We start from the raw sequence: 25804 nt of genomic DNA, 5'->3' as shown, positions 1-25804 counted from the left end.
TAAAAAAAGGGAGGAAGGTTTATCTGTTTAGCAAGAGTAATAGAAGGCAGATTTCAGACTACCTAACAGATCAAAACGAAAATTTCTGTTCCGACACTGACAATGTTGAGTGTTTATGGAAAAAGTTCAAGGCAATCGTAAAATGCGTTTTAGACAGGTACGTGCCGAGTAAAACTTTGAGGGACGGGAAAAACCCACCGTGGTACAACAACAAAGTTAGGAGACTACTGCGAAAGCAAAGAGAGTTCCACTCCAAGTTTAAACGCAGCCAAAACCTCTCAGACAAACAGAAGCTAAACGATTTCAAAGTTAGCGTAAGGAGGGCTATGCGTGAAGCGTTCATTGAATTCGAAAGTAAAATTCTATGTACCGACTTGACAGAAAATCCTAGGAAGTTCTGGTCTTACGTTAAATCAGTAAGTGGCTCGAAACAGCATATCCAGACACTACGGGATGATGATGGCATTGAAACAGAGGATGACTCGCGTAAAGCTGAAATACTAAACGCCTTTTTCCAAAGCTGTTTCACAGAGGAAGACCGCACTGCAGTTCCTTCTCTAAATCCTCGCACAAACGAAAAAATGGCTGACATCGAAATAAGTGTCCAAGGAATAGAAAAGCAACTGGAATCACTCAATAGAGGAAAGTCCACTGGACCTGACGGGATACCAATTCGATTCTACACAGAGTACGCGAAAGAACTTGCCCCCCTTCTAACAGCCGTGTACCGCAAGTCTCTAGAGGAACGGAGGGTTCCAAACGATTGGAAAAGAGCGCAAATAGTCCCAGTCTTCAAGAAGGGTCGTCGAGCAGATGCGCAAAACTATAGACCTATATCTCTTACGTCGATCTCTTGTAGAATTTTAGAACGTTTTTTGCTCGCGTATCATGTCATTTCTGGAAACCCAGAATCTACTATGTAGGAATCAACATGGATTCCGGAAACAGCGATCGTGTGAGACCCAACTCGCCTTATTTGTTCATGAGACCCAGAAAATATTAGATACAGGCTCCCAGGTAGATGCTATTTTTCTTGACTTCCAGAAGGCGTTCGATACAGTTCCGCACTGTCGCCTGATAAACAAAGTAAGAGCCTACGGAATATCAGACCGGCTGTGTGGCTGGATTGAAGAGTTTTTAGCAAACAGAACACAGCATGTTGTTATCAATGGAGAGACGTCTACAGACGTTAAAGTAACCTCTGGCGTGCCACAGGGGAGTGTTATGGGACCATTGCTTTTCACAATATATGTAAATGACTTAGTAGATAGTGTCGGAAGTTCCATGCGGCTTTTCGCGGATGATGCTGTAGTATACAGAGAAGTTGCAGCATTAGAAAATTGTAGCGAAATGCAGGAAGATCTGCAGCGGATAGGCACTTGGTGCAGGGAGTGGCAACTGACCCTTAACATAGACAAATGTAATGTATTGCGAATACATAGAAAGAAGGATCCTTTATTGTATGATTATATGATAGCGGAACAAACACTGGTAGCAGTTACTTCTGTAAAATATCTGGGAGTATGCGTGCGGAACGATTTGAAGTGGAATGATCATATAAAATTAATTGTTGGTAAGGCGGGTACCAGGTTGAGATTCATTGGGAGAGTGCTTAGAAAATGTAGTCCATCAACAAAGGAGGTGGCTTACAAAACACTCGTTCGACCTATACTTGAGTATTGCTCATCAGTGTGGGATCCGTACCAGATCGGTCTGACGGAGGAGATAGAGAAGATCCAAAGAAGAGCGGCGCGTTTCGTCACAGGGTTATTTGGTAACCGTGATAGCGTTACGGAGATGTTTAATAAACTCAAGTGGGAGACTCTGCAAGAGAGGCGCTCTGCATCGCGGTGTAGCTTGCTCGCCAGGTTTCGAAAGGTGCGTTTCTGGATGAGGTATCGAATATATTGCTTCCCCCTACTTATACCTCCCGAGGAGATCACGAATGTAAAATTAGAGAGATTAGAGCACGCACGGAGGCTTTCAGACAGTCGTTTTTCCCGCGAACCATACGCGACTGGAACAGGAAAGGGAGGTAATGACAGTGGCACGTAAAGTGCCCTCCGCCACACACCGTTGGGTGGCTTGCGGAGTATCAATGTAGATGTAGATGTAGATGTAGACACAACCAGTCATTCGATATGTTTTTTCTGGGATAATATATGCAACATTCTATATTCCAAAATAATTGTCGTAATGAGTGTGACCGTAATATAACTTAAATGTTTATTTGACATCACAATAGTGAAGCCATAATCAAAGTACATAAATGTTTTGCTATATCTAGTAAATAGGAGTTGAATTTGTTTTCGTAGTTGTCTGTCTTAAAGACATCAGTGCTAAAAACATCATAATGGGAAGCATGGGATTGGCATTTTGTAACGTGTGTACAACAGTATTTTGGTTGTTATAATGCTATATTAATATGAAACTTCGTTTCTTTGTTATCATACGTTATCGAATATGCTGTGCTATATAATTTTAAAGCTGTATGTTAGACATTTCGGAATTTAAACTAGCTTCCTACTTCTGCAGAGTAGATATGGATGGAGGAGGAGTTGTTAAAAACTGCCATAAATTCAAGAACATTGACATTAATAAATTCTGTTTAGAGCAGCATCTTGAAGCATGTGCAACAGAAGTAGAGTTCCATAACAGATCCTATATAATAGTAACTATTTACCAAGCACCTGCAGGAAATTATAATCTATTCATAAATCATCTAGAAGCTCTTTTGGGATATTTAACAGGAAGAAACAAAGAAATTTTGATTGCTGGTGACTGTCATACAGATTTTCTAATGCAATCTTCCAGTAAACATTTACTGCAGTTAGTAATGTTGTCCTTCAATCTAACTCACACCATAAACTTTCCAACTAGGATCACTAAATCCTCAAGGACAGCCATTGATAACATTTTTATAGACAAATCAAAGGAACAAAATCATATAATAAAACTATCAGATCATGACATGCAGCTCCTTGTTTTAGCAGATTATCAAGACTGCTAAATCTGAGTACAGGAGAGTAGTCAATCAACCAAAAATTGAGTGTTTTAGAAAACTGCTCAATGATATGAACTGGAAACATGCTTATAGTGCTCATGGCACGAATGAAAAATATTACACATTCATGAACAATGTCAGTACCATGTTTGAAAACTGTTTTCCTCCAAAAGTTACTCAAATTAAATAGAAGTCTATAATAAAACCATGGATTACACAAGGAATAAAGAATTCCTGTACGACAAAAAGGAAAATGTATCTGTCGACCAAGAATAGCTCCAATGCTGATGATTTAGCTAAATACAAGGAATACTGTAACATATTAAAAAAAGTAATTCAGACATCTAAAAAAATGCACTACGAGAAGAAGATAGCAATGTCAGTTAACAAAATAAAAACAGTATGGGATATAGCGAAAGAGGAGACTGGTAGAACCAGAAAGGAACAGGAGCAAATAGCATTAAGGGTAGATGACACATTAGTAACCGATGGGCATAGTGTGGCAAATCTATTTAACAAGTACTTTATATCTGTCACTGATAGAATGGCATTGTCAGGATCAGTAAATAATGCCCTTGAATATCTGAAACTAGCCTTTACAAATAGCTTCAGGCACATGAATATGTCACCCACTTCACCAAAAGAAATAGCTTCAATAATAAAATCTTTGAAAACAAAGCATTCTAGTGATTACGATGAAATATCAACAAAGTTAATTAAGGCATGTTCTTGTGAATTTAGTACAATTCTACGTTACTTGTGTAACCAGTCAATTATGACTGGGACATTTCCTGACTGGCTAAAATATGCAGATGTTAAGCTTCTATTCAAGAAAGGGGATAAAGAGATACCATCAAACTACTGACTGATTTCACTTTTGCCAGCATTCTCAAAAATTTTAGAAAAAGTAATGTACAGGCAACGTCTTAACCACCTGACCACAAATAACATATTATCAAGAACAGTTTGGATTTCTGAAGGGTTCTGATATCGAGATGGCTATTTACACCTACAGTGAAAATGAACTTAATTCATTAAATAACAAATTACAAGCAGCAGGTATTTTCTGTGATTTGTCAAAGGCATTTGATTGTGTGAACCACAACATCCTTTTAAATAAATTAGAATTCTATATTGTCTTGGGCAGTGTTGCAAAATGGTTCAAGTCATCCCTCGCTAACAGGAAACAAAGGGTGTCAGTGCAAGGGTTTAGTGAATTAAGTCATCAGTCATCATCAGAATGGGAAGAAATTACATGTGGTATCCCACAAGGATCCATCTTAGGGCCATTGCTTTTTCTTGTGTACATTAATGATCTCTCATCAGTTACACTGCCAGAAGAAGAGTTCGTTTTATTTGCAGATGACACAAGTGTTGCAACAAATAGTATGTCGAGTGTAGTTCTAGAAAGATCTGCTAATGATATTTTCATGGATATTAATAAATGGTTCAAAGCCAACTCACTGACATTAAACTTCGAAAAGAGTCACTATATGCAATTCAGAAACCGTAAGAGATTTCCACCCAGCAAATGCATGAAGTATGAAGAAGAGCAGATAAAAGAGGTTGACAGTCTTAAATTCCTGAGATTACAACTTGATAATAAATTCAGTTGGGAGGAGCACACCGCAGAACTGCAGAAACGCCTTAACAAATCTGTATTTGCAATTCGAATGTTAGCAGACATAGGCGACATAAAAATGAAAAAGCTTGCATACTTTGCCTACTTCCATTCCATAATGTCATATGGTATAATATTTTGGGGTAAATCTTCAAGTCAAACAAAAGTTTTGAGAGTCCAAAAGCGGGTAATATGTATTATTTGTGGAGTAAATTCACGGACATCCTGCAGAAACCTCTTCAAAGAACTGGGTATACTAACTACTGCCTCTCAGTATATTTACTCCTTAATGAAATTTGTCCTAAATAATATATCTCTTTTTCCAGCAAACAGCTCAGTTCATACATACAATACCAGGAACAAAAATGATGTGCACAAGGACTTAAAAGCACTTACTTTAGTTCAAAATGGGTCCACTACTCAGGAACACTCATCTTCAATAATTTGCGAGCAAACATAAAAAATTTAGTTATAAATAAAGGTCAGTTTAAAAGGAGCCTGAAAGACTTACTAGTGGCCAACTCCTTCTACTCCACTGACGAATTTTTTAATAGAAACGAATGATGTATTGTATATACTCATACAATTAGTATTCTTATTTCAGCTTAAAAAATGATATATTGTATATACTCATACTATTAGTATTGTTATTTCAGCTTAAAAAATTGACATGCTCCACATCCACGGGGATCTCCTCAGCACAGATCTATGGAACGAAAAACTAATCTAATCTAATCTAATCTAATCATGTTTCAACTAGAGACTAGTTTCGTTAAAACTTGACAATGGCGCCATCTAGCGCCTGTTGTTGCATATTATGTAGGTCCTTTTTTGTTTCTTGTGGTTCTATACTACGTTCATGCCCTCAGGTGACGGAATGGGTTACCAGGCAAATGGAGCAATGTTATGTTCGCAAGTTGGCAGTGTGCCAGTCCTACAGTGTGTTTTCAGTTTCTTTTTTCGGAACATAGTAAAATTATGTGCTGCATTCCACTTGGAAGCTTGCTGTGCTTGATTCTCTTACGGTGAGGTTATTATATGTGTTTATGTCATGGGAGTTTGCACCATGATAATGATAAAATATACATATTTACAGCCTAATATTTTATATTTGAAAATAACGACGTAGATCGTCGAATCGATGAATAGAAGCCCTTTTTCTAAATAGAATTCTTGTGAGCTGTTACTATACTGTAGTATTAAATGTAACCCCTTCTTTTAAAGAAAAATTTTATGCACTGTGACTATGGCTTCACTGTTACAGTGTCGAATAAAATGAATCCCCTTTTTTTTAAAGAAACATTTTATTTGTTGTGATTGTGGCATCACTATTGTAGTGTCAAATAAAAATTTAAGACTTACGCAACATTTTGGAAGATTTGTCTGTTTTTCCTTGGTCTGTGGCTTCTCCCTGCAGTCTCTTTTTATTATCAAATACACCAGTTAATAAATAAAGTCAGCCGCGTTACGGATGTGACGTGGGCATTTTCCCACCAATTACCTGAGCGAAGAAGCGAGATGTTTGGCTAAATCATATGTAGGTGTGCCAATGTTGCTCACTACTGGACGTAATGGCTCTCCGTCTGAGCAGTTCTGATCGCTGAGTTAGCTTTGACGTGATATCACTTTTTACACAGGTCCTTCTCGCGGATTTTTTGGCAGTAATTGGCTTAAAATTTCAACTGGACATTACTGCTGTGCTTCTGCATGCTCTAACCTCAACCTGGTTTGTGTTCAACCAAAAATGGTTTGAACCGACTGACTCGCCATGGGCACACCTCTCCCTCGGTGGCCAGTCTTTTTCTGCAGCATTTCTAGGAGAGCGCTTGAATAAGCTGTCCCTAAGCCAATTGTATTTTTGAGGTATCTGGACTATACTTTCGTAATGTGGTCCCGTGGAAAGGATAAATTGATAGATTTTCTTCACCACCTCAATTCCGTTCATGACAACATTCTGTTCACTATGGAACTACAGAAATATGGTTGTCTGCCTTTTTTGGATGTCTTGTTTACGCGAAAGAGAGATGGCTCTCTGGGGAATTCAGTTTATCTTCAGCCCACTAATACTGATGCATATTTGCAAGCGTCAAGTTGTCATTCCCCATCGCAAACTCTGAGCGTGATTAAAACACTGTCAGTTAATATCAAGTATCAGGAAGTGGATAAAGAGTAGTACGCGCGACAAAAGCTTTAAGTTCTTTTTCTTTTGTAGGCAACTTTTCGTTTAAAATAGCAAGAATCAGCTGCACGTTTCAGATGAAAGTGATTTTCCGTCCACCATCTAAGGTTGCAGACCTTCTGGGATCAATGAAGGATGTCTTGTCATTGCCGAAGGCCAGAATTTACAAAACACCACAGACCACACGCATGGAGAAAGAATGCTGCTCTGAACATTAGCGTTGAACTCGCTATTGCCGAACACTGTACTTCCACTGTACAGTCAATGGAGTACAATAGAACTATGGTTTCGACCATACCAACATCATTTGGGAACTCTGTTTATCAAAGAACCCGTGGAAATACGCCTGGCGGAAAATCTGATGAACCGTGACAGCGGCTACCAGTTGGACAGTGCGTGGAACCCCATTATCTCCATGACTTGTTCTAATCGAAGACGGCAGACTGCCCCAACGACGGCCCCGCCGCCGGGAAGTACAGTCTGTCTGTCAACTAGAATTTTGACATATGTGCGGAATACTCACCCTGCTATATGTGGCGGAACAGAGCAAGTCTTCGTTTCCTACCAGACATAACCACCTTCACCACCCTACTCTTCCTCCGCAAGCCGTCCTTCTTCCCAGTCAATCCCGCAGGCTCTACCGCTCCTTCCTCCGCAACCGTGACTGGGATACGCTCCTCTGCCACTGGCAATTACAACGACACATCCTACACAGCATAGAAACGCCTGGACTGGCGCCAGACATGTACATGCCTCAACTGTGTCCTCCCTGTCAACTCCTCCAATTACTGGTCTGCCTTCCACCGCCTTACTGGTAGCCTTCCCACCCCACATCCCCTTCTCCACGACGACCACCCCTTCCCAGACAACCTCAGTAAGGCTAACCATTTTGCTTCCCACTTCTCTGAGGTTTTCTCCCTACCTGACAATCCTCACTTTTTTACTCCCTCTTCCCCATGGTCCTTCGATCCAATACAATTATCCCACCACTCACCCTCGCCCCCCACCCCAGTTTCCAGTACTTGGATCAATTACCCCCCTCAGATATAAACACTCCCATTACCATACACGACATAAATCTCATATTCAAATGCAACACCGACCTTGTTCACAACGGCGTCGCCACCTGCCTCTCAAGGAATCTCCCCTCCCTCCTTCCTGGCTGTCCTTGCTAACCCGTTTAGTGCCCCCTTCTCCACTGGCTTTTACTGTGACCTGTGGAAGACTTCCTGTATACTGCTGTTCCCTCAAACCAATAAACCCCCATCTGGCACATCTTCCTATCATCCCATCTGCTCACCTCTTTGTTCAGAAGGTCTCCAAGTCCATCCTTCCACTGTATTTGTCACCACATTAACCAGCACCATCTCCTACCCCTCACCCAGTGTGGTTTCTGGTCCTTCTTCTCAGCGAACGACCGGCTCCTTAACCTTACCAATCTTTTTTCCCTTCAACTTAACTCCCATCACTTCACTATTTTTGTTTCCCTCGACCTCCAGAATGCCTATGACCATGTCTGGTATCCCGTGCTCTTCTCTGAACTCCAGACCTGTGCTCGTCCCAACAATTTCGTCCATCTCATTGCTTCCTTCCTCTCCAGTCGTTCCTCCTATGTCAGTATCCACAGTACCAACTCTCATACTTCCTATCCCACCACTGGTGTGCCCCAAGGCTCTGTCCCTTCCCATATCCTCTATCTCCTGTATACTGCAGATATGCCCAACCCTGCCCCACCTACTCATTTCCTCCAATTTGGTGATGGCACCGCCTTGCTGGCCCTTTATCCTACTCTTCAATGGTCCCAACGTATCCGTCAAACCCACGTCGACCAGTTCACCACATTGTGCAACCAGTGGCTCTTTCTTCCAAGACCCAGGTAATCATCATAGGTTGTACCACCTGCTTCTTCTCGCTCTACGATTTTTACCTCACCATTTATGGTTGTCTTATTCACTTCACTCCTACTGCAAAATACTTTGGCCTCTCCCTCGACAGACATCTCACCTGGACTCCCCATCTCCTTACTATCCAACTCAAAGCTCACAATAGACTCTGACTCCTGAAATTCCTGTTCAGTTGGAAATGCGGACTACATTCTTCCACCATCCTTCACACCTACAAATCCTTGATCGGTCCCATCGTTTGTTATGCCAGCATCGCCTAGATCTCCACCCCATCCAGATTATATAAAGCCCCCCAAATCACTGAAAGCCATGCACTCCAACCTGCCTTCAATATCCACCTCCTGTCCCCCCCCCCCCCCCATGGACCTCTGCGACCTCATCCCCATCCCACATTTTCTCCTTTTCCTCCAACACATCCACATCCTGTACATTGTCCGCAGAGTTGGTCCCTCCCCCCCCATCTCCTGGTGTCTTCTGTCCTCTCTACCACAGGCCATTGCCGTACCTTTACTGTTGTGCCCTGCCCACTATCCAGCTCCACATACTCCACCTCCTTTCTCAGTACAACGTCCAGTGCCTACCCCTCCCAAATAATGAGCTTTGCCCTGATATCCACCCTTCCTACCAGCTCTAACTTCAACTTCCCCTTTCCCTTTTCAGGGCTCCGTCTCCATTCCTCTTCCCTTCCTTTGAGTGGTTTTTTCCTCCTTCTTCCACCCCCCCCCTTTTCCAGTGCACTCCTTCTGCATCTCTGCACTCCCTCCTGACTTGCCTCCCCTCTCCATCTCCCACCCCGCCCTTCTCCTGCCCCTTGGTGTGCCTCCCAAGTCCCTTGCTTTTCCTCCTACCCTCTCCACTCCTCCCCCTCTGTTCCCCCCTGTCTCCTCTTTTCTCTCCTCTCTCACCTCCTCTCTCTTGGTAGATCCCTCCTGCAGGTTTTACTGCTTGTTGTGTGTGCTCTGTCTCATGCAGTGGTTTTTAAGTGTCGTCATTGTGGTGTGTTTTAAAACTGTGGCCATCGTTTAATGTGTACATGTGACTTCAGTGTTTTTTACATGTTACACAAGTCGACAACTGTGTTTCTTAAGTTTCTGTGGGCTTTTTAACTGTCCCACATGAACATCTCTGTGTAAGACTATATTTTAACCTCCACTGTCTCTCCTTTTTATGTTCTTATGTCCCCCTTTACCACCTTTTACATGTCTCATTTTCATCTTATTATTAATGAACCACTCGGCTGAAGAGCGGCGGACTGTGCCGCTGCCAGCCCTTCCCTGCCCATATTGGGCAGTGGAATGAAATAACAATAAAGAGAAAAAAATCTTCGTCAGTTTCCGATGGCTCACCTGAAGATGACTGACATGTGCCCAGTTGAAATATCTTGCAATTAATTAAACGACAACTGGCTACAGGCCCGAAATTTGTTTGAACATTTATTTGTAAGTTACTCATGTTTGATATTTTTCTTAATACGAATTCTGTATATTAACTTTGTCTTCTTTGACGAAGCAAGTTCGATGAAATATATTTAGTTATTCTGCTTTAGGCACAAGGTCATCAGTAACTTCACCATTATTGTAGCTTCCTGGCAGATTAAAACTGTGTGCAGGACCGAGACTCGAACTTCGGTTCGCTGAAGAGCTTCTGTGAAGTTGGGAAGGTAGGAGACGAGGCTCTGGCAGAATTGAAGCTGTGAGGATGGGTCGTGAGTTATGCTTGGGTGGCTCAGTTGGTAGAGCACTTGCCCACAAAGGTCCCGATTTCGAGTCTCGGTCTGGCACAAAGTTTTAATCTGGCAGGAAGTTTCTAGTCAGCGCACACTCCACTGCGGAGTGAAAATTTCATTCTGGAAGTCACCATTGTTATTGCGAGGTGAAGGCACTGATTACGTCTTGCTGTCATTGTATGTTACAAAGGACCAGAATCTCTTTGAGATTTCTGTCAGATTTCGAGACAGAGTTTCGTTGCGACAACCATTAAAAAACATTTCTCACTGAAATTCGCACTAAATTTCGAACTTCTGTTAAACTTCGCCAAACTTGGTGTTTTGCATTCTTTTAAATCTAGCATTCTTTTTTCACTTGCTTATCCGACAGTGTTCTGTCCTGGACTTTTTATTTACTTTACTGTGATGGATCAGTACCCTCTCCGATTAATCTATTTGGTATCAACCTCTCAAATGCCGCTGATACTATTTCTCTGAATTTAAGCTGCATCTGGTCTATGCTTATGTAGTCAGATAGGTATGAGTGGAGACTGTCTTTTAGGAAGGTGATAAAGATTTTTTATCTGCTTTTCTAAATAAATATATTCTGCGTTTATGTTTGGTGGGTTTTGGCATCACGGTACTCAGTTTCACTACAACATTGTAGTCACTAGTCCCTGAATCTGTCATGCTCTCCCTATTTACTCAGGACTGTTTGCTGCTAAGGGGTAAATTACGTATTTTCAACCATTTACATTTCGGATAGGCTCCTGAACTACCTCTTGAAAATAATTTTCTGAGAATGTGTTCAGTATGATTCCGGATGGCGTTTAATGCCTATCTCCGAGTTTAAACATTCATTTTCGCCAACATATCGAGGCTGGATTGAAGTCACCACCAACTATAATTGTATGAGAGGTTTACCTATCTCAAATGGCACTGAAGTTTTCTTTGAACTGTTTGCACACTGTATACACATTATTTCATAGAGCAGCACTACACACACATGCAGCTGATGTCAGGACCACAGCAATGATGTCTGGTTTTCGTTTTGTGTACCACAACTTCCCATTTGATAGCCAGAAAATATGAGTCAGAATCACTCTACTACACATTCTGGAGGGCTATGGGATTAATGTTTTTACAGACAACAATAAAGAAGGAAAATGAAAGAAAAAGGAGAGAAAAAACACATAGTGTGAAACTGTTACACGAAATCACGAAATCATTATTATTTATCTGTGTTATAGTTTTTTATCAAGCCCCAACTCCATGTTATCTTCATAATACAATACTTCACTGCATAGAATATACTGCTTAACAACTACTTTTTAACTGACTTGAAATAAGTTGATTTTAGTAATCTCTTTAATCTTCTCAGGAAGTTTATTGCATAGTTTTATTCCTTTGTAGACTATGTTGTATTGAGTTTTATGTTTATTTTTTGTTGGCAAATGTAATTTCAGCCTACATCTTGTTCCACAGTAAAACAGATATTTAAAATGAGCTCAACTACCGTTTTTGGTTATTATTTTTATGGCCCTTTTCTGTTGTTTGAAAACTACTGTTTTGTACCTCATGTACAGGGTGGTGCAACTACTGTCCCATTAAGAGGATTAGTCGAAGTTGTTTAGAAATAGGTGGCTTCCTTTTTTCTGAGCTTTCCAAGATATAGTCATTATATGTCATCAACATGTTAAGGCCTTTCGAATACTGTCATAAGAAAAGGTCTATCTCTCTTATTTACATGTTAGTCATATGGGCACTGCATTCTTAACTATGAAGTTTTTTCCTGGGGAACAAACACACAAAATATGAACACAGTTTGAAAGCTATGTTCGTACTTTGAGTATTTCTTCCCTAGGAATGAATGTAATAGTATAGATTTTTTAATGGTATTTCAATAAATGGCTTGTAGAGGTTCATTAATCCAAGGAAGGAATGGGAACCACATAAGCTCAGATAGTAAATAACCTTTTGGCACTGAGACACATCCAACCTGCTGTAATCACATGCTCCAGAAAGATTACTGTGGTACATCCAAAATCAGTCTTTCTCAGATTCAATGTTGCACCATATGCTTTGAAAGCATCTAATAATTGGTCCATTGTCTCGTTATGCACAGCCCTTGATTCTACTCCAATTAATACATTGCTCACCACAGAGTCGCCTTCTTTCTAGTCGCCTTATTTCTCAAGTCTTTTGGGGTTATTGTATTTAGGCCTTGTGTGAAAGCAGCAGATGACATTCAATATAAACAGTATCTTTTGGGATTGGTAACACGGGCCAAATCAGATCAAGGCCAACAATTATTGGCATGCTGGATGTAACTCTATCTGCCAGTAGGTGTTTCAGAGACCTACTAAAGCAAGTACCTTTACTCCATATTACATTGTAATAATGCATCACTGATCTCTGGTTGGTCAGTATCCACCTCCAAAATTGTATTTATTTATCAGGACTTGAGAACCAATAGTATAGAATTGTCCCTCTTTGGTACACAGAGGAGTGGACTGTGATAAGAAAAGGTGGCTGGTTCAACCACAGCTTGTGCATTAACAGGCCAATTTTCCTCTTCAACTCTTTCTTTGCAAGCCAGAGGGAAGGGATATGGATGAAGCAAGACTTTCTGCTCTCTTTGACCTCAAATTGGTAAACCAAATTAGTGGTCATGTCATAAATTTCAGAAAATACATCCCACAGGGAGTTAAGTGTGCCTTACGAATTCCAAAACTTATGTAACCTACATAACTGACGTTGTCACCAGTCATGTATCTATCACGGAACTGCACTCAGTACTTTTCAGCTTCAATGATCATGCCATAGAACTGATAATAAATCCTAGTAAACTGTTTCCATTCACACATTCCTCCTCCAAACAGTCATCAAATCTTAATCACATATGCTACCTCCCACCTTCGCTTTTCTTCTGGGGAGGTAACCATGGAAATACATTTTCTCACAAACACACCTCAAATCCAATTCCATTTTTCGGTGACACTTGATTTCCAGTGCCCAGAATATATTGCAAATTCTGAGAGCTAATATTTAAATTTAGGAATAATTAGCCACCTACATCCCAGCCCTCTATAGCACCGCTCACATCTCAAATTCTATATACAGAGATACAGGTTCCACTTCATTCGGAGCGGCATTACCTTAGCTCAATTTTAAGTTTCTAGTATTATCACTTATCCCTTCTTTTACATTGTGTCTGTGACCAGCATTCACACTCTTTAATTACTGTCGACAAAACATAATTTCGCGCCCTTTCTCCTCTCTCAACACACTGTCCAGTACTAAGCATCCATTACTTAACCTGTTTTGTGGGGCCAGTAATCTTTTCATGAATACCATCTCCAATGTGGACCACTCTGCCATAGGTAATGTCATGGTTGCCAACCTACCCACTCAAAAAAGTAACATCCAAATAGGGAATGGTTCCTCTCCTGCTAAAGAGAGTTACTTGCTTCGTTGCCTCCATCATAACCAGGTTCTTGAAATAAAGACTGAAACGACTTTATATTGTTCATAGTACTTCCTATAATGAATATTTCTACCAGTAAATGGTGAGAACGTTTTGTCAAACAAATCCTTATCAGTTCAAGGGGATCATTGTACCATCTCTTTAAATTAGAGAATGGGATTTTAAGAGCTGTGTCACTACACGTTTTCATCAACGGAATATCAGGCTTAACCTGGAACAGAATTCTCTTACGAATGCCTTTCTAAAATTGCAGTGAGTCTCACAGTCCTGCATCAAAATACGTACATTTGCCGCTGCCTCATTTCTAATGTGGTCAGAGACAAAACTGATTTTGAGTGTTGAGCTCCAAGATAATGGTAATGTTCCGTCAAACTGATCAGTGTGGATGGAATTGTGGAATCTGGGAAGAGACTATAGACTACCTCTGTAACGTACTGAAATGTTTCCTGTTTCCCTACTTCACAAACTCGATCACTAAACCAATATCACTTGCCTTATTGTGCACTGGTCCATCACAGGTTCAGCACAGTCTTTCCTGTAATTCTCTTAACTCTTCTGAATCACATGGTCTTCTTTTATGCTCGTCGTTATTCCCATAACTTGCATCAACCATTTTCTCTGGCATTGCTTGATAATCAACTGCCATCCGATGGAGTTTATGTAATGCTTCTCAGTTCCCAGGATTTATTTCAACTTCATTCTGTTTAAATCAGAACAGAAATCACACTTCATTGGTTTCAGTCACCCCAACTGGACGGGTTCGCTCTGAGGACTTCTACGCTATTCGAGACTTTATTCACTTTCAGGCCTAGGACATGATCATGCTCCTACAGAGCTTCTATTTCCTCTTTGATTACTGCTGAGATGATATTTTTACATTTTATCTGGATCAAACGAGGAAGCCCTAGTGCATTAACAAGAATATGTTCCAGTTCCATCAGCTCTCAAGTCGCTCCATTACTTTGAATTGATTTGCTGTTACGTCTGTCAGTATCTCACCTACATACTTCCTCCCGCCATAGATCGATTGACTCCACACCTCTCTTGATGTCATTTATTTCTCGTCTTATATCTTCCGTGATACCACTGGCTGCAGTTATAAAATCATCCTGTATGGCATTCTGGATGTCTATACTAACCTTTTGCTCCTCTACTTTCTTTCCAGTGCTCACTTTGGTTACTTTTTACTTTTCTCTTTTCCTTTCAATGTTCGTAATGCCTACATTGTTTATCTATATACGCTTTTTGCTATTTAAATTACTGCATTTGCTCTTTTTATTTCTACATTGTTAATGCTTGGAGTACACTGGAGTCGAAAGCCTTGCGGATCAGTTCTGGTTTCACAAGACTTTCTTCTGAATGATGAGAGGTCTTTGGTCTTTGTCGCTAACTCCCGTAGTTCCGTATTTGTCATCAAAGCTAATACACATCGTCCAGTGCCAAATGTGAGTGGGCAAACACTTGTCCCGTTCCGCTAATTCTCAGTAAGCACAATTAATACTGACTAAGCTTTTAGTTCGTGAGTAGATTGCTATGTACCACTCCACGGAAGAATTATCGTACTCTTTGTTCGGTAACAAAATTCTACCTGCAGTCTGCACTCGCATAAAATCGACATGCAGGTTTACCAAATTCCTCCAAAAGACAAAAGAATAACACATATCAAACAACAAACAGAATAAAGCCATGGAACAACACAGTACAATCAATAGACAAAAAACAATTACTCCTGTAGAAAGAAGAGAAAATGTTTACACATTTACATTTTATACATGTACTACAGTCTGACTACCAGAAATGAAAGATTAATGCAATACTGAATCACATCACACGCCACCACTTAAAATAAGTACACTCATTTCCAGATTTGAAAGCCCTTGCTATCAGCTGTTGTGAACAAAAAATTATTCCTATCTGCTATGGCTCAGTTATAAGTAACTTCAGAATCTTTCAACGTTATTCTTTACTGTACTATATCGTTCGACTGCTGCGTTTTACGGAGTCTCCTCTTTCACCATATTAAATAGATTTGGGATCGATTGCTGAGGCAGCCCTGACAATCGTAATAAGGTATCTGACTTCCGTCTAAACTCATTGAAGTGGAAATATCGCTCACCATATGTGCAAGGGTTGTAATGAATTGTAGTAGAATTAAAGATAAAAGTATGCAAAGGAAATGTATATGATCTCGTACAACCATAAGTTGATGAATGGTTTTGTTGGGATTCATGTATGAATGTAGTGCGTCCCTCGTATGGTTCTGAAATGAGGATATCTTTCAGGGAGTGATTGAATGCTATTTCCCATAGAAATCAGCTATTCATTGCATAAAACTTACGTTTCACGTAAAATAAACGATATCAGGGATAAATCTTAGGTCACTGTGGTCGCTTGTACACAAAGTCAGTCATCGATTAAATTAATTAAATGAATCAGCAAGAACACCTCTCGATGGAACATGGGATAAAAAGTCATTCACACCAGGGGGAAGAAAGCTCCAAGTTTAGAATGCCCATGAAGAAATTAATTACTCCAATGACATTTGTTCAAGGGAAGTATTGCAATGCATGTGGGTGTTCATAACTAGTATCATGCCATTGGTTAGAGGCTATGAATGGATAAAGGAAACAAGACCAACTCACAGTAAAATTCATTACAAGAGTTTGGTATATTGACATGGACATTCATTATGCTCTTAGAATCGAGTTTCTTTGGTAAAAGGGGTTATTGGTTGTAAAAACTACGCTTGTCGCCATGTAGTGTACAGCACCACACAAAGGGTGGTCGTGATTCTAACAAATTTTTGCTTCGAGAACGAATACGGACGTCAAAATTACATATGGGGCCATCATTCAGGGAGGACACTATGTTCACTCCACTAATAAAATTTGTTATCATTAATAATTTCACTCAGTTAACACTCAACTACACTAAGAGCACTGGATAGTTAAGGCAAGTCACGGAATGAGAAACTTATCAATTGACAGCGTGTTACGACCACATGGATAGATACTGTGGAAGAACACACCATGAACACAAGATACTGAGTTGCACATCAGTCTACTGGTATCCATACTGGAATATTACTGAAAAAGCATAACTGATCACTGCCTGAAAGTGTTGATAGTTTCAAACCCAATAATACCCCTACTTATACAATGAAACCTGACTTATACCAAGATGGTATTATAGGGGAACAACCATACTCACTCGTCGTGGTCTGCGGGAAGAGTGCCTCCGAAAAAACAGCCCCTGCTCGTCCGTTGTGGACAGTGCCTCGACTTTTTTACAAGGGGAGGGGATGGCACCGGACACCTAGAAAAACCCGGAAAACTCACATTTCGCAGCATGATGTTTTACTGGGCACACCAAAAGAGAGGGAGGGCTCATTATTTAGTAGTCATAATTCTACTGGACATCTCTGCACCTCGAACTGAGGGGGAAGGAGTGTAATTTGGAAGGTTGACATGACTACTTCTGAGGGAAAGAAACTTCTCTGATCTACTCAGACCATTCGAAAACGCACGACCGTGATTCCATATCATGCAGACAAAGAAACCAGGACTTGGTTATGGAAAAGGAAGAGGCTGCTGAACTGAAATGAAAAATGAAACAAAACGCTCCATTGCATTTTTCTCCTAAGAATCAGCATATTTTAAAGATATATTACTGAAAGCAACAAAATCGTACTATTAACAACTTATGTGAGTGAAAGACGTACGTTGTCCTAATGTACCACCCTTAGAAACTCCTGTATTAATGTACTTCAATTATGGTAAGTGTTTCACTATTGAGGCAAGTGTTATCTATAGCTCTTTTCACTCTGCTAAATGCGATCGGAACCGGCCATTACCCACGCCTCTTCGTGTAATGATTATCATATAGTTAGTTGATTCTTATAGTGAACAGTATCAAAAACCTCAGAAGGATTTAAAAATTCGCCTGTACCGCACTCACCTTTTCAAAACTAATTTTGTGATTTCTACTATGACTGATTCTGTAGTTCTTCTACTTTGGAAATGTGATTCACTTACAAGATTCTATTTATTCATGCAATTTACTAATCTGTTTTTGATAAACGATTCTAAAAACTCTAAGAATCATGACAGAGGGGAAACTGGCTGTTCGTTTTTTATTCACCTAAGAACTACCACTTCGAATTCCAATCATAAAGTGGTACCTGAAAACTATTAAGTACTTGGATTGTTCCGTTGTAATACAATTTTACACCTTAAATAGAAGGAGTAAATAAATTTTATACTATCATTAAAAATCTTTCTTATAAATTATGAAGACAAACCAATAGTTTCAGAACTGGAAACATAACAATTGTTCGTGACAGGTTACTAAAACTGACAACACCAAGCTATTTAGAATTATAAAGAAATTTCAAGCCATTGACGACGCTTTTACGAATAGGAAGCCTCATGGTAATATAGGTTACACAAGACTCAATAGAGTAAGTGTATGAATGATTAGATAGAATAGTTTATATATTAACAAGAGAGACAAAGAAGTTAAAGTTTTAATTAAGTATTTCATTCCTTTTGTGATAGGTTCTATGCAGTGCCTGTATATGCCACATGTCTTTTGTAACATTATACCATTGAATCTAACGTGACCAATTTAATACTATAATGATTGACTTGATCGAATGTTTTCAACTAAAACAAACAATGTATATTACAGTCAATTTTAAGACAAACTCTATCATATCAGTATTTAATTCTCTGCTTTCCTGTGCCATTGTGAAATAGTATGCACAAAGGCTTCCTTTTAATGGCCGACAACAACCGTAATTAAAGTAGAGAATCATAATAATAAGTCAGTATCGTAAAACTAATTATATGTGGCGATAGCACAATAAGCGAGTAATAATTAATGTACCTCTCGATTCTCCGTTTTAGAGCAAAGGCAGCACTTTTGGTTTTTAAAAACTGAGGAATTCTTACTTTCATTCTCATAAAAATAATAACTGGTAGGGTATAACGTTACAAATTCTTTTACGGGGTTTGAAAGCTGAAATACTTCGAAAATACCACATATTCTTTGATAGCACCAAAAATAAATGGGAGCATTGTAGGTCAGAATTTGAAATCACTTAATGTGAAGTTCACCACATATTCAGAAGTCGTAACAATTGGCTGCACATGAAAGATCCATCATCTTGTACCTTTACTTCCTTAAAGTGAAGGAATGGTATTTCAATAACATAGGAGAAAACAGAGTAAGGGAAAATCAAACTAAATTACTGAAGATAATATTTATTGAAACAAATGCTGATTTGTTTTTAAGAGAAGAAAACCACTCTGTATTCGTCGCATATTTTTTTTCTCTTGCTACTCGTTACCGATGAGTGACCAGGTTGTTTCCTGTATATTAGTGTCTGTGATATTCGTTGTGTGGAGTATTCGTGTTTTTCTGCTAGACTATCATCTTCGTGCTCTGTATCCGGCTATAATACCAGTTGATGCGAATCTTCTGTCGTTTATAGCCGCATGTATCAGTCCATTTATGTTTCTAAAGAGACGTAATATCACCAATAACTTAATTGTAATATATAAAATGTAAACTGCCATATCAAATAAAAATTCTGTCTTTTTGTCATAGTTTTTGATAACTTTTAGCCGTTGGAAAAAGCTCGACAAGTGATGTGTTCTTTTTTGGAAAACATATAATGGATACCCCTTACAAAACTTCTAGAGTTGTTTCTGAGGCCTGAGTCTCTGAAGAGTGAGAAAAATGGAATGTTGCAGAAATGCAATAGAATGACGCAAAGGAACAAAAGGCCATCTAACAACAGGTCATTCAGGGAACTTTTGAGGAGTGCAATTGCTCTATGCTGCTCAGAAAGAAATGTTGTCATATTTTATGGGGCTATAAACGTTAAAAGGGCTTGGTTGCCTAGTAATATTTAGCTTTCTAACAGAGCAGTTATGAATACTTTCTTGTAAATAAGCTGATGTGGTAAAAAAATCGGAAAAGGGCCATGTGGAAGACGCAGACCAAGCAAATGCATCTCCAGGACAATAAAGAAGGATTAACAATACGAAGTCGCCAATGAAGATTCTTCACAAATAAAAGAAGAGAAACGAGTATGAAAGAAAACAAACGGCCCTTCATTTAGTTTGAAAGACGGAGTATACCTCCATGAAAGCTGGTAAGAGCTTAACATGCATTTAAAGTTAATTACATTTTAAGCCATTTTTATAACTTAGTAGTGATGTAACTCTTAAAAGGCAAACATACACGTCGATTTACAGTCTCATGATATAAAACAATTTCAAAATAGAATACTGCTGTAAATATACGTGCAAAATACATTTTATTATTGATTTAGAATACTTACACTATAAAACGTGTTTCTAGACTCCGAACTGTAGGCACTGTACTGTCTGCACTTTGACTTGAGGACAGCAGTTCGGTTGTCTTTGGAGCCACAAAGAATGTCAGACACGCTGACATATTGTTTTCTGAGATGAGATCAGGTTGTGCCATGGTCACATCACGGTCTTCTCTCGCCGAGTATCCCTACGGATCTCAATGATACTAATACGTACTAATGTGCCCAAACAGTTCGCGCAGAGACAACAGAACTACTTGTTAAGCTCTATTTTCTGTCCATTTAATGTTATTTTGTTGTAATATTTCACTTGCTGTTATGCTGCAGCCGGCCGAAGTGGCCGTGCGGTTCTAGGCGCTGCAGACCGCTACGGTCGCAGCTTCGAATCCTGCCTCGGGCATGGATGTGTGTGATGTCCTTAGGTTAGTTAGGTTTAACTAGTTCTAAGTTCTAGGGGACTAATGACCTCAGAAGTTGAGTCCCATAGTGCTCAGAGCCATTTGAACCATTTTTTGTTATGCTGCAAGACGATATTTGTGAACATGCAAGCATACGTAGCATCTAAGAGGCTCTGCAAAGTACTGGCACCATTTATTTGTAGAGTAAATAGGCTTACATACGTTTTGATGAATAGAATTAAGATCCTTTCGACTGTAGAAAAACAATACCTCCAGGGGATTAATTAACTGTGCAGATGCTCAAAAGGTTTTCAGAAGACTCTTCAGAAGACTGTTGGGATGATATGCCGCGTCGCATGAGAAAAACGTGAGGTAATAGCATAGGTTTTATATAGCTGAATATGATTAAATGATCTTTGCAATTCTGTACACTAAATACATGATTTGATGCCATGGCTGTTATGTGGCAACAAATTATTGAGGTTGTATAGCAGGAACAAGCGAACAGGTCTTTGTTCACTTTTTTATAAAAATACCGTTACTGGTTTCGAACTGATATCTGTCACCGTCAAACACCTTGCATGCTTCAGTCAAAACATATGTTATGTTGACTTACACGTGATTTGCTGTGAAATGTCCTCTTGGAACATTTGATTTTAGAATTTTTCGACGACGAATGAAAGTCAAGTTGTTGGTCCGCGTTTTGACACACACACACACACACACACACACACACACACACACACACACACACACACACAGGTGGGATAGAGCGTTGTTTTTCACTATAATACACTTTTATTGGACGACAAAATAAATTGTCAATGCCACAGTGTTTTGACTTACGTGTTATGATGGTGGTGGTTGTTGGGATGTTTAAGGGGGAGTAAACAGCGAAGCTCATCAGTTCCCCAGCGTGTTATGAGTCAAAACATGTGGTGTGCTGGTTGCTGCTGTACAGCATCAACATTTTGTCATAAAATAATAATTTGTAATGGCATCACGTAGCCTGCATATTTCAATCAAATTTCAGCTATAGGGAGATAGCATGTAGCAGTCGGTATGTTTTTAGCAATGCTTTTATGAGATACCATCTGTAGTGAGATTATTACTAGCTGATGTAAATAGGAGTGTGGTAGGTGCTTGGCATCCTTTGAAAGACTGTACAGATTCTGGAGAATGAGTTGAGAAAATTCATATCGGTCGGTCTATTTGAAATTGACACCGCACTTATATTTTGCAAATATTGGGCTGAGCGAAAGATAACTACCGACTATCTCCGACTGCGGCATTTTTCGCCGGCGTCTGTGGAAGATTCCCTCCTGACTGTTGATTATAAGGCTGCTAATAGAGCCCCGACTGACGTCATTACGAGTTTATTCCGACTGATATTTGGCTGCTATTTATGTCACCGATTTCGCTGCTGGATCTGCGCCAGGCTTCTTATTATAACTTATTTACAAACAAAGGTAACCAATATCTCCCACTAAATACGAAACAAAAAACCGACTGCAGCCGATGCGAGTGTGCCAGATATCACTAGCCGAAAATTTGTTTCGCACGTTTTCATGTCTACGGGTTTGATAGTGAAAATGGCACGGACAGAAGTTAAACGAGAAAGGAGAACATGCGAAATGCGACTACGAAGATTACAGTCCTTTCTTAGGCGATAGTGACAATATGTTAATGTGAAACGTGTAAACGGCCCGCCTATGTCGTCCGTTCACGTACGTGATTTACTCCCTCTAATAAGTAAAGAAGCTAGGAAAATGTAAGGAGAAAAACTGCTGAACGACAAGATTACATAAAAAATACGGAGTAGGCCTAGACCATGTGTTAATTTGTTTAAAAATGTTCTGGACATAATAGTATGCCGTCACGCCATAGTCTGAAGCGCATGGGAAAGAAGTACCAGGCAGTGTCAGCGTGTGCGTGCGCGGTGACAGTAGGTGACAAAATAGACCGGCCGCCACGTCGCGTCGTACACTATTGCCGCCAGTGAAGAAATAATGTAAGTTTTATAATTCGTCAGTCTTTGGCTTGTGTGATTTGCTGACTGACGTAAAAATCTTATCATGAGTCAGGTCTGACAGTTTTAAAGAAAACTGTTGATAACTGAATATTTAAACTTAGAGAGGGAAGTACGTGACACAGCGAGTGTAATGTTATTGAAGAATACATCAATTGCATTTTCCTGTATTTGCTAGTTTCATTCGTACTTGATATACATCTACATCAATACTCTAAAATTCACACTTTAATGCCTGACAGGGGGTTTATCGAACCTTTTTCAGACTATTTCTCTACCATTTCACTCTCTAACAGCACGTGGGACGAAGGCTTACGAGCTCTAATTTCTCTTACAATGATCATTTCTCCCTAATCAGGGTGCCGACAATAAAGTATTTTCGTACTTAGAGGAGAAAGTTGGCGAGTGAAATTTCGTGAAGGTATCTTGCCGCAACGAAAAATGATTGCCACTCCAACTCTCTCCTCTATTTAGCGATAATGCAAAACGAGCTGTCTTCTTTGGACTTTTTCGATGTCTTCCACAATCCTATCTGCTAAGGATCCCATACTAGACACAAGTACTCTAGCAGTAAAAGCGTAGCGTATGCAATTTCTTTGGTAGCCCTGTTCCACCTACCAAATTTACTACCGATAAAACGCAGCCTTTGATTTGCCTTTCCACAACATTATCTATCTGATCGATCCATTTTAAGTTGTTCATAATTGTAAATCCTCGGCATTTTGCTGAACTGACAGCTTTAGATTTGTGTGATTTATCGTGTACCGGATGTAATGAATTACTTTTAGTGCTCATGTAGATGACTTAACACCACTGATTGTTTAAAGTCAATGGCAACTTTTTGCATCATATAGATATCTTACCTAAATTACAAGTTGTTTTGATCTCCTGATGACTTTAAGAGACTTTAAATGACAGCATCATCTGAAAAAAATTAACACGACTGCTCAGGTTCTCCCCCAAATCGTTAATACAGATTAGAAAAAGCAGGGGGCCTATAACACACCCTTAGGGAAAGCCAGATACGTATCATCATGGCTGTCCGTCGATTACTACGTTCTGGGACCTTTCTGACAGGAAATCAAAAATCCAGTCGCACAACTGAGGCGATGCTCCATAGGCCCGCATTTTGAGGAACGATGTTGGAAGCCTACATGACGTGCTGAGAAAGTTGTTCTCGTAAGCGCATTGGTATGTGCAAGACCATGTCTGTAACGTTCGACATGTGTATGTGTGGGAACATGTCTGTCCCCAAAAAACACGAACAATCATTTTTAAATGTGGCACTAGTATCATACATTTGATGATAGGCTAAGGTTGAAACCCGCCAATAATGTAATTTATATGCGTGCTTCACTGAAGAAATAAAACTGATAGCTTACGGTTGTTAAAATGGTTCCATAGTTTAGACGGTATCAAAACCCTTCTAGATATCTAGAAATATGAAATCAGTGTGAGATCCCCTGTCGATAGCACTAATTTTTTTCATGTGGTCAGTATTCTGACTCATTTGATGCGACCCTTCACGAATTCCTCTCCTGTGCCAACGTATTCATCTTAGAGTAGCATTTTCAGCCTACGTCCTCAATTATTTGCTGGACGTTTTCCTCTACAATGTTTACCTCTACAGCTCCCTCAGTACCATGGAAATTATTCCCTGATGGCTTTACTGATCCTATCCTCTACTACCTTCTTCTTGTTAGTGTTTTCCGTATATTGTTTTCCTTCCAGATTCTGCGGAGAACCTCCTCTTTCCTTACCTTATCAGTCCACCTAATTTTCAAAATCTCAGATGCTTCGATTTTCTTCTTTTCCGGTTTTCCCACAGTCTTTATTTCACTTTCATACTGTGCTGTCCTCCAAACGTACATTCTCAGAAATTTCTTCCTCAAATTAAGGTCTATGTTTGATACTAACAGACTTCTCTTGGCAAAGAATGCCCTTTTTGCCAGTGCTAGTCTTTTTATGCCTCCCTTGCTCCGTCTGTCATGGGTTATTTTTGTGCCTAGGTAGCAGAACTTCTTCGTGATCACCAATCCTGATGTTTACTTGCTCATTATTCTCATTTCTGCTACTTCTCACTACCTCCGTCTTTCTTCGATTTACTCTAAATGCGTATTTTGTACTCATTAGACGGTTCATTTAATTCAGCAGATCCTGTAATTCTTCTTCACTTTCACTGAGGATGGTAATGTGATCAGCTATTCTTATCGTTGATATCCTTTCACATTGAATTTTAATTCCACTCTTGAACCTTTCTCTTATTTCCGCTATTGCTTCTTCGACCTATAATTGAACAGTAGGAGAGAAAGACTACATCCTTGTCTTACACCGTTGTTGTGCGAGCACTTTGTTCTTGTTCTTCTACTCTTATTGTTCCCTCTTGAGCCTTGTATATATTGTATATTACCCGTATTTCGCTATAGATTACCCCATTTTTCTCAGAATTTCGAACATTTTTAACGATTTTACACTGTCGAACGTTTTCCAAGGTCGACAAATCCTATGAACGTGTATTTATTTTTCTATTTGCTCCATTATCAACCGCAATTACAGAATTGCCTCTCTCGGGTCTTTCCCTTTCCTAAAGCCAAACTGATCGTCATCTAACACAGTCTCAATTTTTTTCATTCTTCTGTGGATTATTCTTGTCAACAGTTTGGATGCGTGAGCTAAGCTGACAGTGCGGTACTTCTCATTCTTGTTGGCTCTTGAAATCTTCGGAATTGTGTGGATGATATTTGTCCCAAAGTCAGATGGTATATCGCCGGACTCATACATTCCACGCGCCCACGTGAGAAGCCGTTTTGTTGCCACTTCCCCCAATGATTTTAGAAATTCTAATGGAATATTATGTATCCCTTCTGCTTTATTCGATCTTAAATCTTCCAAAAGCTCTTTTAAATTCTGATTATAGCACAGGATCCCCCATTTCTTCTATAGAGAATTCCGTTTCTTCTTTTGTCATACCATCAGACAAGACGGTGCTTTCAGCTTCAGAAAAGGTTATTGTACCTTTCCTATATGCTGAGTTAATCCTGACAATTATTTCGTTTTCGCTTTCATCACGTTTTTCATGCAGCCATTTAGCCCTAGCTTCCTTGCACTTTCTGTTTATTTCATTCCTAAGTGAC

The sequence above is a fragment of the Schistocerca piceifrons genome, chromosome 1, assembly GCF_021461385.2.
Source record: "Schistocerca piceifrons isolate TAMUIC-IGC-003096 chromosome 1, iqSchPice1.1, whole genome shotgun sequence".
Classification (NCBI taxonomy): Eukaryota; Metazoa; Arthropoda; class Insecta; order Orthoptera; family Acrididae; genus Schistocerca; species Schistocerca piceifrons.
The sequence above is the reverse complement of the archived record's forward strand: the minus strand, read 5'-3'. Positions refer to the sequence as shown.